General features: G+C 36.7%; 1 protein-coding gene and 1 long non-coding RNA gene across 2 annotated transcripts in view; both read left to right on the plus strand.

Moving 5' to 3' along the window:
• LOC122988989 (receptor-type tyrosine-protein phosphatase C-like) overlaps window positions 1-13,749 on the plus strand; it is a 101,424-nt gene that overhangs the window by 36,398 nt on the left and 51,277 nt on the right. The window lies entirely within an intron of this gene.
• On the plus strand, window positions 333-1,386 carry LOC122988996. The gene is made up of 3 exons (XR_006404924.1): window positions 333-529; window positions 812-849; window positions 1,167-1,386. It is a non-coding gene; the product is annotated as an uncharacterized LOC122988996 (long non-coding RNA).

Here is a 13,749-nt window from a genome sequence, read left to right on the forward strand (position 1 = left end):
TGCAACTCTTAGATATAATGGTGTCATTCAGAAGACGACGCCACCAAAAACGGACTGTAATTTTATATTCAAAGATCTAAGCTACTTAACGACCTACGACGTGGAGGTTTGTATAATCCTACTTTTCATTTAACAGTGTTGTTCAGTTTATTCCTCATACTTATATGAGTTCCATAATTCCTAAGTTAAAGGGATGCTCTGTCTTTTCAGGTGGTTGCTTTCAACGGATACCTTTACAGTAAAACCAAGACAGAACGTGTTAGCACTTCCTGTACGTGTGATCTTAATTAATGTCACAAGTTGCTCAGATAGAACATTTAATTCAGACTAACCATACATGTCAATTTCTGCACATTTTAATCTTTGATATAAATGCCACCCCTTAGATATATTTCTGTTATAACCATAATTTTACAGACAGTGACAAATTTGTCATTCGTCTTCTGGTCCACATCATCATCATCCTCATATCTGTGGCCGTGTTTTGTGTCGTCTACAAGATCCACATGAAGAAGCTCAGAAATTCCCAGTAAGGATCATTTTGCATCTTATCTCCTGCATCAGTTTGACTGTAACGTTGCCTCTGGCCAGTTTTACAGTTGTAATGAGTTTTAATTTCCTGTAGAGGAGAGTTATTGTTGTTCCAGCTGAACTCAGTTCTTTAATCAAATTGATAAAAACAGAGGTGAAAAATGAAATATATGGTTTACCCATTCTGTATGTAGCAACATGAATATGCACTATATACAGCAGGATACAAAATTATATGCATTTCTCTGAAGCCAAACTTCATTATGTATCTTCTCCTCAGGGATGTGAATGAAGATGTGATGCTTGAGTCAACAGCCAGTGAGTAAACTTAAGCTGTCCTGTTCTTCCTACATCAGTCTTAGAGTAGGTAGCAAACAGCAATTACTTTCAGCAGCTGCAAATGACTGATATTTAGCTGTTAGGTTATGGTTAGGTTAGGTTAGGTCACTTGTTAATGGTAGGAAGATCATCAGGAATTCTGTATTGTGTACAGTATTACAATAGCTTTTAATATAACTTGTAGTTTTAAAGTCACTTAGACAAAACCTTTTTATGTAGTAAGTATGAAGTGTATTGCAGTTTGAGTACCCACACTAAGTTGCAGTATTTCCTGTTTTTCTTCTTTTCTGTTGTAGTTTATGCTAATGCACCTGAATCTTAATGACATCATTAAGAAGATCGTTGATGAACACAGGCCTAACGGAGCAGCCTACCAAACCATCATTTACTCTTACTGAGTTCTTCAGTAAGTTCAATAGTCGGCATTTTAACCTGTGAACAATGGCACTCAGTGCACTTAGAATTGATACTGGCTTGCTTTACTTCTATTTGCTTAAACTGATTGTGTTTTTGTTAAATTTGTCTTTGTTGAATTTACAGATATTTTTTTATTGTTTTAATGTGCATTTTGCAACAACTGGAACAGTCCTATTCTCATTGACATTTTAATCCCATCAAATTTGGACAGACTAAGACTAATAAAATCATGTAACATGAAGCATTAGATCCTGACCACACAAAGGCATCTTTGATCATTAATGTCTTGTAACAGCTTCAATGTGCTATGCTAAAGTCAAAACTGGATCAAGCATTTGCTATTAACATTACCAGTGTTTGACTAGCAGAATACGCAAGTATTATAAAATCACACTTTTAAATCTACCTGTATAGCATGGCTTTTACATTATTTTAACTTGTCCTTTATTTTCTGTTGTATTTCTGTTGTGATCATGTTGCCTGTTAATATTTCAATGAAGAGTTTTACACATGCTAATCAACGCCACCTAAAGAAAAGTAAAGTAAAAGCAGCAGCATGTAGATTTCACCTCCAGATAATTATTGTTACAGGTGGAGTTTGCAGGTGTATGTTGTGGTTTATGTTACGTCTTTTTTTTTTAACCATGTTTTGTTTGTGTGAGCTATAACATTTTATGTTTGTATGACCCTTATGAACCAATATAATAAAAATTGATGAAAATGGACCATGGTATCACACTAGCCTCTGCTGGATACTAAATGATGAAAAATAATTTAGCTTGTAACTGTAAAACAAAATTTTATCATTTGTTTCACATCTATAACCTGGGCTCAATGTGCAGTCTTCTCATGCACTTGACCATCAGACAAGTGAGGCCAAGTTTTAACTGTCTGGAGGAATACTGATTTGTTCAGAGTTTACTATTATAACAATAAACAATAAATATGTAGGTTTTCCCCCCAATGACACCCAAGAACACTGTTTATTCTTTATAGTCATTGGTATCCCCATAATTAACAGTTACGCAGTCATTTGTTTAATGGTGCAGTCAGGCAGTCCTTATTGGCTTGTAAAGTAAGGAAATGTCAGATGACAATATCATATTTATGAGGTATTTGTGTTCAGATGGACATCTCTGTATGTCAACAAGTGTTCTTGTTATTAGTCTGGATTACGTTCTTGGTAAAAAAAAAAAAAAAAAAAAAGTGAAAGCGTGAACTGGTAGTTTACAGGTTAAGATACATGCTAGATAACCGCAACATCTGTGGTTTGATTCTGGCAGCAGCTTGATGCGTGTCACCTCCCCATCTCTCCCCCCCTCATTCCCTGTCTGCTCTCGACTGTTGCTATAATAAAGGCTTAAAAATGCCCTCTAAAATATTTAAAAAGAGAAATGACAAAAAAATGGAAGTTATATACTTACCATTAACCTGTACCAAACATTCCACCTTTGCTGAAATTCAAGTAGTGTGAAACTCATTTAACACTGGTATTTACAACTTTGCAAAGATGCACAAACACAGCCTGGCTTTCGAAAGTGGCTTGTTCTTTACAAAAGACACAACTGGTCTGAAGCTGCAGGTCTGAAACTGCTGCGGTGTCTCTTGTGTGTTTCTTGTGCCTCACACAAATGTTACCATGTGTGTGTTCTTTTGTATTACTGTATTTCTTGGCAAAGCAAGTGATGCCCTGTAGGATACGTGTACAATAAAAACACGTTGTGTCTCAGATTTGTTTGAATAACTGGATGGGATGTGCATATTACCCATTAAAACCAGGTAAGAGCTCTAAGCACATGTCAAAAAGAAATTTGAAAGCTTTATTGCATTTAGTTAGCATACAAGGCAAATGGTGATTTTACATGAAATGTTCAGAACAACCAAACTGCCAATACAATAAATACCAATTACCTATAGTGCCCTACTAATTTCACTTATAGGAAAACCTCTGGACTCTTCAATAACAACTTCAGAGGGCCTTTGGAAAAGTAAACTGAAAGAAATAGACACAGTAGGTCAATAGTTCTCAAAGTGGGGTCCAAGGACCCCCAGGGGTCCTTGAGAGGGTTCCAGGGGGTCCCCAGCAAAAAATGGGAATCATTTATTTTCAAAATAATTCCATCCATAAGTAACATAATGACAGAATATATGACTATTTTGGTCATGGGTTTCATACACTTTCTGTAATAAAACATCTAAAAGCAAAAATCTAATCAGATGGGGGTCTGTGGTCTAATTTGTGTCAGTTTAGGGGTTATTGATGTGAAAAGGTTTGAGAACCACTGCAGTAGAGCACTGTGATTTGTTGGATGAAGACAAAGAACAATCATATAAAGGAATGGCCATACTGTATTCCTTAGCAGTGTTTATGTTAAACAACCCCTTAGTGAGGAATTTAAGAACAACCTGGTTCAACTACAATGTCTTTTACAATGTAAACGTATCTTTAAATTCAGTACAAAAGCATCACTTGCTTTAGTTATATATTCTTAAAAGTACATTTGAAACTTCAGAGGTTATTTGCCCCTAAACATTGGAGAATCTATTTTTGGTATTTTGCTGTTAAATACTACCAATTTCTTGAGGGACAAAAATAAATTACCGAAAAAAATATTTAATAGTAATAGCTCCAAGTGAAGTCCTACGGTCGAGTTCTTGCTTCAGTTTGTTTTATAGTGGTGCTGGAACCCACCTGGGAGCATGGACGACTGGCTGTACATATTTTAGTTGTATCTTGTACGTGAATGGTAAGACCATGGATGTCTTAAGAGAACTGGATGCGGCGTTGGAGGCGGCGCCCCGTTCTTTCCTATGAAAGTTGCTACAGTTTTTTCCGCATTGCTTCTGCATCTGTGGGGCCCATACAGCAAGCGGACCAGTGACTTTCGCCGGCTGAACCAGCTACTTCCGGTTTAGCCCTCCAGTTAACTTGAATGGGGATAACAATCCACTCGTGTGGATCTTATAGACTTTCGAAATGTTATTGGACTGAATAGATCAAATTCTGATAGTGAGACAAGTCATTTCGCAGGGGTTGTGACGCTCAAAAAAAATTATCCACTCATTTACAGACAACTCTATCACAATGTAAGTCTATGGGAAAAAGTCTTTTTGGGCCCAATAGCATCACGTGACGTAATTACACAGTTTGGCCACTATGTCAAATTGGCTTCACATCCCGGCGCTGGATAAGACACCAAACCCTTTGAAGATGCCTGGATACTGATCCACTACTGACTCTACACTGTTCTATGCATTGGCATTGATGCAGTACACCCTCTTGACTTGGCCTAAATTTTCACAACTTTGTCACGTAGCAGTGAGTCATCTCCCTCTGGAACTACTACAAACATGAGATAGTGTTCTTTTCCTTTAACTCGCACTTTGTGTCTGCATATGCCTATGGTGTTGATGAGCTGTCCATTGCAGAATTTGAGCAGAACAGAATTTGGATGAATGCGTGACTTTACCTTGATGGCTCTGATGTTGAGCGAATTTGTCAAATTGGCCTTTGCTCCTGTGTCCAGCTTGAGAAGAAGGACAGTTCCATTTATATACAATGGAACTGTCCAGTTGTCCTGCTCAACTCTGTTCACACGTGACTTCCTGTGCTACCATGCCCACGAAGAATAAATCAAAGAGAGCAGTTTCTACCACGGTGTACACATGTTCACCTCGGCTTTGTTTCCCCTTGGACAAGCATTGCTTTGCGTACTGCTTCTGTCCTTTACTGTTGTTGCAGACTTTGCCGTAGGCTGGGCATTATTTTGGTGCCTCAGAAACACCGAGCGGCAAACACTTGGGCTAACATACTTTACTACTTACTTTAGTGAAATTATGCCAACACGGCCTGTGTCGTTATCAAGTAATATTAAACTTACTGAAATATTGCGACTATAGTCTGACTCATTGCAATTCTCAGAGCTGGGGAGAGCAGCAGGTAAGCCAACTGTCAATCAACACCCACATAACAGAAGAGAGGTTGATGCTTTTTGAATGGGAACCGGCTCGGCCAGCAGAAGTCTCAAGTGGACATGCTCTATGGACTTTTTGGCTTCATGCGCCACTTAGCAACTTTCATAGGACTGAGCGGGTGCCATTTAGTCTGGAGTCCAGTGCTCATAATACATCCATGATCTTGAGAGGCACCTGCCTGCAGCAACATGGTGGATGATAATCACAATGGTCAACCATGGTGATCAACCGTATGCAGGAAGTCATATAACAACATGTTACCGTGGTCAGCACTAAAGCTCAAAATAAAGTAAAGCTCAGGGCACAGCATAAATGTTATTGAGAGACTGTGTAATATGTTTGCTGTCATATAAGGGAAATAAAGTCTCTGTTCCTAAAATGTGTCAATGGCTCTTCTGCTATTCTTCATTGCAGAGTTCTTCCGGACTATTACAAAGCTAGTTACCAGCTACGAGCAAGGCTAGGCAGGTTTGGAGCTTCATATCTGGAAAGGTCAAAGTTCATGTTTGTTCAAAGTTGTAACATAAGTTAATGAAGAATGTGTCAAAACCTGAATACCAGTTGATTTGTGACCTAATGATGCATGGAAAAAGTGTGTGATTTAATTCCTTGTGTTTTTTAGGTGACAATCAGTGTCCTAGAGGGCTGTGAGGGTTTCAGCAGGTTCTCTGCAGAAAAGGCCATACAATTGGGTATCAGGCTGTATTAAAATCTATACTTAAAAGACTTATAAATGAAATGATATGTGGACCTGAGTGACTTTTCAAAAATCTTCGGAATGAAATGGAACACCAATTGCAAGCTTAAGTTGCCTAATATCAGTAGGAGCAAATCATTGCTGTCAGGTTTCAAAATCTGATGGGAAGACTTAAACCAGAGGTGTGGAGGCTGCTATAGCAGAAGATTAATGTCCATGGTATCACAATCATTGGTCACTATCACATGTGGAGAAAATGTTTAGTTGTCCATGTACTTTTGGTCAGGCAGTGTATTCAGAGCTTCTGCCTGGTAAACAGGAGTACTGTTACTTTAAAAGGAGTAATAAGCAATAAATCTTTTTAAGAGTTATACTGTAGGTCTATATGTTCTTGTATGGTCATTGAAATTATTGCAAATTTGACTTAATATAATGTTAATCCTAAGTAAATCCTAAAAAACATTTAGTTTTAACATTAAAAATAAATGGAAAAAATGACAAGGATGCAGAAGAAGTACCCCTGGCTTTGTTTGTTCTGGTATTGAAAAGGCGACTTTGCTGTGAGAATTAACTTCCCACAGTTGTAAAGTGAATAATTTTTTTAAATAAATGTGGGAAGATTGTAGTGTCATCTTGAAAGGGGAAATGTTGTCACATGACTTCCTTTATCTTTATATAGATGACCATTGTGGTTGTGTGCGTGTTGCTCAACCAGGTGCTCTTGATGATCTGGGTCCCCCACTCAAACATACATTCACACACTGTAAGTCCTGGATATGGCAGGTCCCTGTAGTATCAAGATCCTGCTCCTCTGTGCTGGGATCATTGGTGTAGCTGACTGTAAGTAACCTTATTTATTATTTCAAATAAAATATAAGGCGCTGAAAGATAGGATAGATAAAGTAGTATTAGTAACAGAACACATGCCTTTTGTATTCTTCTAAGGTGGTGTAAAAGTGTCTCTAAAATTATTCATACACATTAATGCTTTTTATTTAAGTGCGTTTTCTTGATCTCCCAAATCCACAATGGGAACATATTTGTTCAACAGTGTATCTGTTTTATCATTACATATTTACAATATATAAAGCATATTTATTTTGGTGTTTAGTATTTGGATTTCTCTCACTTTGTAAGAAATGCAATCGATGTAGACCTTGGTGACTGTTGAAGACTCACCAGCCTTTAATAAATGCACTGACCCATTAAATCAGAAGTCATGAGCCTGGACATTAGCCTACACTTAGACTTGAATTTTAAATCCCACATAAAGAAGGTGACCAAAGGAGCTTTCTTTCATTTAAGAAATATTGTAAAGGTACGGCTGTTCCTATCTCAACAAGATGCCAAAAACCTTGTTCATGGGTTTATTTCAAGTAGATTAGACTACTGTAATGCTCTTTTGACCGGTCCTCCAAAACAATCCATTGATAAACTTCAATTAAATCAGAACTCTGCTGCCGGGCTTTTAACTAGAACAAGAAAGAGAGAACATATCACCCCAGTTTATGCTAACCTGCGCTGGTTCCCAGTGTCTTTTAGGATTGATTTTAAAGTTCTTTTACTTGTTTACAAGGCTCTTAATGGTTTGGGATCAGCCTACGTTACTAATTCTTTGTTGTTTTATAATCCTTCAAGGCTTCTTAGATTCTCTGTTGCCGTTTTCTTAAAAATACAAACGATCACACAAACAAGGAAATCCACAGCTCATCTTTTTTTAACTTTGCACCAAAACTATGTAATTCCCTGCCAAAGGATAAATAAATCAAGGTTAAATCAACAGACATCAGACTAGAACTGCAAAAGTAGCTGGGTTTATGACCATGACTGAAGTCATCTAATTAAGTTGTCAGTCTTACTTTTTATGCCCAAACAGGTTTAATAAAACATAACAAATGCAATAATAATGTATACTTTTCTCTTTTGTAATTCCAGGTTAACAATGTTACTTCATATATTACATTTAATTGTTTTCGTGATGTTCATAATTCTACATTCTAATTACTCAATTAATCTGCTCACTTTTTGCTTTGGCATTGCTTCATTGTCACAGCAACGCCAAAGCCAGTATGTACTGCAAAATGTCCCCTGTGATCGTACATACGCACATAATGTTCCTGCACATTATATTTAGTTATATTGCTCCATTCTGTATTCATTCAAATGGAAAAAATAGAAAAAAACCTACGGTATGCTTGTTTCTTTGGTGCGAACCTTATCCTCTGTCCTGTACCTCATACACCTCCACTGATATCACTGCAAAGCTACAGCAAGTTTAGATGGAAATGGATGTTTTAATAAAACAAACCTTGTTTGTGATATTTGTGTTATTCTGTATAGTATTAATATACACCCTTTCATTACAAGTGTGTAAATTTCTTTTTCTTTTGTTATTCCAGGTCAAGATCCAGCAGGTGAGTGACTACAAATACATTTTCCTAACATATAACATTCAGTTGTAATTCTTATGTTTATAATGTTTACTTCTACCATCAGCTGCGCTTTACCATGTGCCATACCTTCACCTCAGCCTCCTTTTACCTCAAGCTCACTTTTCACTGTCTCATGTCTTCATGTTCATATTAGCACCAAAGCTATGAGGGGCCATTAGGGACATTATTCAGAATTTCCATGCATATACATGTACTTTTCATCTCACATACACATATGAAACCAAAATCATTCACATAGTATACTAAAAACAACACACATATACAAGTGAAATGCTTTTACATACACAACTAAAACACTCTCACATAAACAACTGAAAAATTACACGCTTACATACACGACTGAAACGCTCTCATGAAAACTGTTGAAAAGCTTTCACACATACTAGTAAATGTGCTAACCACACGCATACAAGTGAAATGCTTAACATACACAACAGAAACACTCTCACACAAACAACTGAAAAATTACACGCTTACATACACAACTGAAAAGCTCTCATAAAAACCACTGAAAAGCTTTCACAAATACTAGTAAAATGTGCTCAAATGCACAACTGAAAATGTTCCTTTCACATACACATATGAAACCAAACCAATTCACATACTATACTGAAAACCTCACAGACATACAAGTAAAATGTTACGTTTTGAATACAGGACTTTCACTTGTATAAAGTTGTCACACATGTTTTCCCATGACACATAATGTCACAAACTGAACTGGCTGACAGTACAGTAATCCTCGCTTAACATGATGCTGATGTGTATGTGAGAGGAAAAGCACATGTATATGCATGGTAATTCTGAATAATGTCCCTATCTGCCCCTCATACAAAGCCAGCATCTTGTCCAAAACTATGTGAAATGAACACAGCCTTCAAATGGACATTATGTACTCTTTGCACAAAAAGTGGATACCCAAGTTCTGGGAAACCGTCATAGTTGCCAAAATTAAGGAAGGTTTAACACCAAAAAAACAACAACACCAAAAAAACACATCTAACCTCACCAACTACACACAAATAAACTGTAGGAGGAAAACGTTACTACATGATAAACAGGTCAAAACTATGTTGAATTATTGGCATATACACTAGCATGTGCATATATATACATATACATATATATATATATATATGTGTGTGTGTGTGTGTGTGTGTGTGTGTGTGTGTGTGTGTATGTATACACACACACACACACACACACACACACACATATATACATATATACATATACCATGATATATATATCAGTCAAACTGGTGTCCATCTCACAATACTTATTAGGGGAGGGGACAGATGCTACTGTAGATTACAGCAAAAGCAGAAGTTCAACCAGGAGAGACCACCAGTCTTAAATATATTTATGATGCTAAATAATTTAGCCAAAAATCCAGAATAACCTTTAATACTCAAAGTGAAATGGCAGGAAATTATTAACTTCCACCTGCTCCTTTTCAGAAATGTAGTATTTTTTGGTTTGTTTACTGAGAGTTTGTTGCTCATATTAAACTCTATTGGTCATTATTGTTTGTTTTTATTTGTGTTTGTTTTTATGCATGTTTTCGAAATACATTTATGAAATGGGTGTTCAGTCTATGGAGAAATAATATGTGTGTGTAAGAAGTACTGGGCTGATTTGGCCATCTTGGTTGAACTTCTGCCTAATTATTTTACTATGCAAATAGAAAGTGCATTACAGGGTAGGTCCAAAGGTTTTCTTCTTCTACATCTAATACAAAACTAAGTGCTAGTTCCATTATTCCAGCTTCATAGTCCTACTTAACTCTATCTTACCTCATCTGCTCCTCAGGGCTACTGTTTTTTTTTTTTTTTTTATCATTTCTTACCTTTTTAATTTTAAGACAAATGTGCAGTTGATATCAATGAGGAAAGTTAGACAAGAAGCAATAACAAATTAAATAGTTTACCATCATGAGCAGCAAACTGCTACATGAAACATCTTCCGTGATGTAGGAGATGTTGTGATATTGTGTCTGTCCTGATTTTTCGTATTCTTGGAATGTAGATGTTGTTTCAACCCTCTCACCTGCACGCACTACCACAAATTTGAACTCATCTCCAGTAGTCAGCCCAACTTTCACCTCCTCAACTCCACGCACCACGGCAACTCCTGCCGAGCCTTCAGACACGCCTGCAGCTGCCAACACACCTTCACTCACCTTGTCAACCCTTTCCTCAAACACTTTAATTCAGACAACCATTTCAACTAATGCATCTGATGGTAACGTATTCAGCCTCAGTTTACAGTTTTGTTTGCTACATTAGTGTTGCATTTGGCATGATATTTTCCTGAAATGGAAGTAAGGCATCACGTCAGGTAAGGCTGTTGCAAAATAGAGTATTTCTGCCAGAATGTGACCTCCATGATCTCCATCCTCCAGCCAATGTCAAACCTGCAATCACCTCAAATGAGACCACACCCACAACCACTTCCACCAGCAACCAAACAGTCTCTCAGGCACTCGGCAATCAAACTCAGACCTCACCTCCAATCACCCAGTCCACCACCACAGTGACTCTTACCACCAAAGGTTGGAATTTTCTCATTTATATAGGATTGTAATAAGATTGTGTTGTGCATACACTCGCACTGTGGATGAAAGGGTTACAAATACTCTATAAGCTAAAGGCACATACTTTATCTTTAGTGTGCTTTGCAGTATTTTAAATTACTTGTGTTGTTTAACTAAATGTTAATATTTTTTGTATTTTTTATTCCTTTCTAATTTCATTTGAATGTTTCCTCCACGCCCTGCACCAGCCCCTCCACAGTGTGAGTATCACTTTAAAAGATAATCCATCTAATGTTGTTTTAATGTTTGTATGTCTCTCTTACTTTACAATGAATATGTTGAAAGTGGAGTGTACAGAATGATCCTCGGCATACACAGGAACATTTTCAACACCTATATGAACAAGGTTAAAATAAATGGCAGGTGGTTCATCTTACTAACAGGTTTTACTGTGTATTGTTTGTACAGGTTCTTACACTGTTACACCCCACGAGTCTGGCTTCCAGATCAGGTTCATAAACTCTCCCCCTGGCAACTACACCGTAAATGTTAAAGAAGAAGGCCAAGTTGATGTTCAGCACTTCAATCAAAGCTCACCGTATATCACACACCTGAAGCCCTGTACTGTCTATGAGCATAATGTGACATTTGACCATGCTGGCAAAGAAATAGTCTGTAACCACAGTGATAATAAAACTACAGTGACGACAATGGAAATGAGTGAGTAAAAATAATTCATACCATTGTAATGTATTTTTCTTTTAACTGAAATGAGTGAAAATGGGAGAGACATTTGTGCACTTCTGTATTTCAGCTGAAGGTGACATTAAACGTAGCAGCTGCATCCCTGGATATCTTTGTTACAAGAGTGACTGGAACATCAGCTCTGTGCAAATAAATAATATTGAAGACAAGCGATGCCGAAATGACAATAAAACATTCTGTATCAAACCTGGTTATGATGACATTTGCACAAATTTGACGACAACCTTCACTCAAGAAAAGTGTGTGAACTTTAGTCTCACTCAACACATCAGTGCTGGTATGTATAATACAGTCTACCTGTATTTTTAAATGCATGTCATGTAGACCTCCTTTCATCATGTTTTATATGTGCTTTTTTCTCTTTTTCAGCTGAATTTTTAAATCCAAGTGAAATAAAAGTGACTCTTCCCACTAAACTTCCTGCAAAAATAGAAGCAAATTTACCTCCAAAATGCATCAATCTCACCATTGATTACATCTGTTCTGGTAAGTGGTCAGATTGAAAGTAGAGGGACTTTGTTTGTCAGCAACATTATAAATGGATTTACATGGATAAAGATGGTGATTCAAATCTGCATTTCCATTGTTTTGTACTCATAGTGTAAAAGAGATGAAGATGTAGAGTGGAGTAATTTTTGCAGGAGTAAAAAAACATATTTTTCTAATAACTGTAGTGACATAAATTGTGTCTTCTGGTATGAGAGGGAGGTGTTGGTGAGGTATTGCTTTGTGAGCTCTGTGAATCAGTTTTGAATAGAATATTGGTTTTTGCTTTGAATGTCTAAATCTAAACTGTTTAAAACTGATCTTAAGTTCTGAGATACAGATATTAGTTGATGGAGAAATGTTGTCACCCTTCTGTCTCCTCAGATTCTTACAATAATCCCAAGAATGTGTCTGAGTTGGAGCCTTTCACAGACTACAACTGTACTGGTCAGATCAAGGAAAATGATGTCATCATAAAAAACACACCTGCTATCCAGTTCAAGATTGACTGTGGTATGTTGTTGCAATGATAGCTTGTAATCTAAGATACTAAAGACCAGATTACTCAGTTCAGTGTTAAAGATGTGTGATGTGTTTCAACAGATCTTAATATAATAAATTAACTTCATAACATAGCTCCAATCATAACTGAAATAGGAGCCATGTACAAAACATGTATCATGAATACACAGTAATTATAGACCTCAAATTCCAACAACAACAATGGTTATTCTCTGTGTTTTTTCACAGTGACTCAGTGAGCAGAAATCTAAAAGCTTTAGTTAGTCCTGAGCTGTTTATAAATAAAGCACAGGTGCTGTGTTGTACAGGATCTCGTAGTAATTATAAACTTTTTTAGTGTTAAATTATAATCAAATGATAAATTTGAAAAAAGTCAAAGTAAAATATAAAAATTATGCATTTGCCAAATAGTAATAGGTTTCCTTGTATTGTCTTTCAATAGACAATATCGAATTAATTAAATTAATTTAAATGAAGTAATAAATACATTTCAAAATGGAGCCAAAAACTTAACTGAAAGGCTTTTAAAATGTGCTTATTATTCCATTTACTTATGTGTTTATGACACTGCACAGGTAGTTCTGGACATAATATGTTAAATCTAGGTGATCTAAGTACCACTGAGCCTTACGGTTGTACCAACTACTAACAGGCCACAACATATATTGACTGTCTTTGGTTTCCAATAACCAAGAAAGGATGCAGGCCTTACCATGCTTCCTGCAGCATCGACTCATTGGACTGGGTGTTTGGAGTCGGGCCTGGTGTCCTCCAACTGTGCCCTGAGCTCAGCATTGGCTTCATGGCTAACCCAAAATTTGAAAGCTGTTATAAAATAATTTCTCAATTCCATTTTATTTCAGTTATTAATTAAACATTTAAAGGAAATACTGATGCCCAAGATAATCAACACAGTAACACTAATGAGCTTAATCAGTGTTAAAACTGCTGGTATTTTAAACTCAACAATCACTTAAACTGTGAATAAGCTTAAAGTGTTGCATCTAAAGGAAAATATGTTGTTGTTT

This window comes from Thunnus albacares, chromosome 9 (assembly GCF_914725855.1).
Source record: "Thunnus albacares chromosome 9, fThuAlb1.1, whole genome shotgun sequence".
Classification (NCBI taxonomy): domain Eukaryota; kingdom Metazoa; phylum Chordata; class Actinopteri; order Scombriformes; family Scombridae; genus Thunnus; species Thunnus albacares.